This window comes from Sinocyclocheilus grahami, unplaced genomic scaffold (genome assembly GCF_001515645.1).
Source record: "Sinocyclocheilus grahami isolate Dianchi unplaced genomic scaffold, SAMN03320097.WGS_v1.1 scaffold456.1, whole genome shotgun sequence".
In the NCBI taxonomy this organism is placed as follows: Eukaryota; Metazoa; Chordata; class Actinopteri; order Cypriniformes; family Cyprinidae; genus Sinocyclocheilus; species Sinocyclocheilus grahami.
The window spans coordinates 854,457-857,289 of record NW_015505635.1 but is presented as its reverse complement, the minus strand read 5'-3'; positions in this window follow the sequence as shown (position 1 = coordinate 857,289).

Sequence of the window (2,833 nt, the reverse complement as noted above, 5' to 3'; positions counted from 1 at the left end):
CTCACACACGCACTCTCTCACACACGCACTCTCTCACACACGCACTCTCTCACACACGCACTCTGTCTCTCACACACGCACTCTGTCTCACACACACGCACTCTCTCACACACGCACACTCTCACACACGCACACGCACTCTCACACACGCACACGCACTCTCACACACGCACACGCACACGCACTCTCTCACCACACACGCACTCTCTCACACACGCACACTCTCACACACGCACACGCACTCTCACACACGCACACGCACTCTCACACACGCACACGCACTCTCACACACGCACTCGCACACGCACTCTCTCACGCACACGCACTCACACGCACGCACGCGCACTCTCTCACACGCACTCTCACACACGCTCTCTCACACACGCACACTCTTTGTCTCTCACACACGCACACGCACTCTCTCACACACGCACGCACACGCACTCTCTCACACACGCACGCACACGCACTCTCTCACACACGCACGCACACGCACTCTCTCACACACGTACGCACACGCACTCTCGCGCACGCACTCTCTCACGCACGCACTCTCTCACGCACGCACTCTCTCACACGCACGCACTCTCACACGCACGCACTCTCACACGCACGCACACGCACTCACACGCACGCACACGCACTCACACGCTCTCGCACTCTCTCACGCGCACTCTCACGCGCACACACTCTCTCGCGCACACACTCTCTCGCGCACACACTCTCTCGCGCTCTCACACGCACACGCACTCACACACGCACTCTCTCACACACGCACTCTCTCACACACGCACACACACACACGCACTCTCACACACACACTCTCACACACACACTCTCACACACACACTCTCACACACACACTCTCACGCACTCTCTCTCACACACGCACGCACACGCACTCTCTCACACGCACGCACGCACTCACACACACGCACGCACTCTCTCTCACACACGCACTCTCTCACACACGCACGCACACGCACTCTCTCACACGCACTCTCTCACACACACACACACACACACACACACACTCACACTCACACTCACACTCACACTCACACACACAAACATACCGCAGCACTTTCCGTCTCAGACTCAATCTATTCTCTTTCCAATTTAGTGCGTCCCGTCCCATCCCGGACATTCGTCTTCCCGCTGAAATATTCCATCAAACACTAAAGTGCTTCTGTCTCTCGGTTATAAAGCGGACGGCACAGGAACATTAGTGTGAGATGGACAATATTTCCCTTCCTCCGTCCCGAGTGCGAGTACAAACACAGGCCCGCAGCGTTATAAAGGTGCGCCGGTGCTCCATTCATAACGGGACGCTCATTAGAGAGCTGGAGATCCATCTAGAGGGACATGTTCAGATCGAATGCTCCTCGATTTCAGAGCGCCTCCAGATAACAGAAGAGCATCAGGAAGACAAATGCTCTCCTCTGGAGCATTCAGATCCGTTTCTCAGGTGTGTGACCGATGCGCTACAATCTCAACAAACCATCAGAGATATGAAACATCTCACGCATCTACTGGATATGATGATATACTTATATATTACACGCATAGTCAGGTTTGTCAGGACCCCAAAATGTTAAACGGAAAGCAAAATGTTACAGATTAATAATCCTCTTCTATATTATACGCATAACAAACTTTACTCATATATATATAGACGAATAAATCCATGCAATCTGATAGCTCACTCTCTCTCTCTCTCTCACACTCACTCACTCACTCTCACACACACTCTCTCACACTCTCTCATACTCGCACTCTCACACACACACTCTCTCATACTCGCACTCTCTCACACACGCACTCGCACTCTCTCACACACACACACTCGCACTCTCTCACACACGCACTCTCACACACACACGCACTCTCTCACAAACACACACACTCTCTCACAAACACACACACTCTCTCACACACGCACTCTCTCACACACGCACTCGCACTCTCTCACACACGCACTCTCACACACACACGCACTCTCTCACACACACACACGCACTCTCTCTCTCTCTCACACACACGCACGCACTCTCTCTCTCACACACACACGCACTCTCTCTCTCTCTCACACACACGCACGCACTCTCTCTCTCACACACACACGCACTCTCTCTCTCTCTCACACACACGCACGCACTCTCTCTCTCACACACACACGCACTCTCTCTCTCTCTCACACACACGCACGCACTCTCTCTCTCACACACACACGCACTCTCTCTCTCTCTCACACACACGCACGCACTCTCTCTCTCACACACACACGCACTCTCTCTCTCTCTCACACACACGCACGCACTCTCTCTCTCACACACACACGCACTCTCTCTCTCTCTCACACACACGCACGCACTCTCTCTCTCACACACACACGCACTCTCTCTCTCTCTCACACACACGCACGCACTCTCTCTCTCACACACACACGCACTCTCTCTCTCTCTCACACACACGCACGCACTCTCTCTCTCACACACACACGCACTCTCTCTCTCTCTCACACACACGCACGCACTCTCTCTCTCACACACACACGCACTCTCTCTCTCTCTCACACACACGCACGCACTCTCTCTCTCACACACACACGCACTCTCTCTCTCTCTCACACACACACACGCACTCTCTCTCCCTCTCACACACACACACGCACTCTCTCACACACACGCACACACTCTCTCACACACACGCACGCACTCTCTCTCTCACACACACACACCCACTCTCTCTCTCACACACCCACCCACTCTCCCTATCCCACACACACACACACACACACACTCTCTCTCTCTCTCTCTCACACACACACACA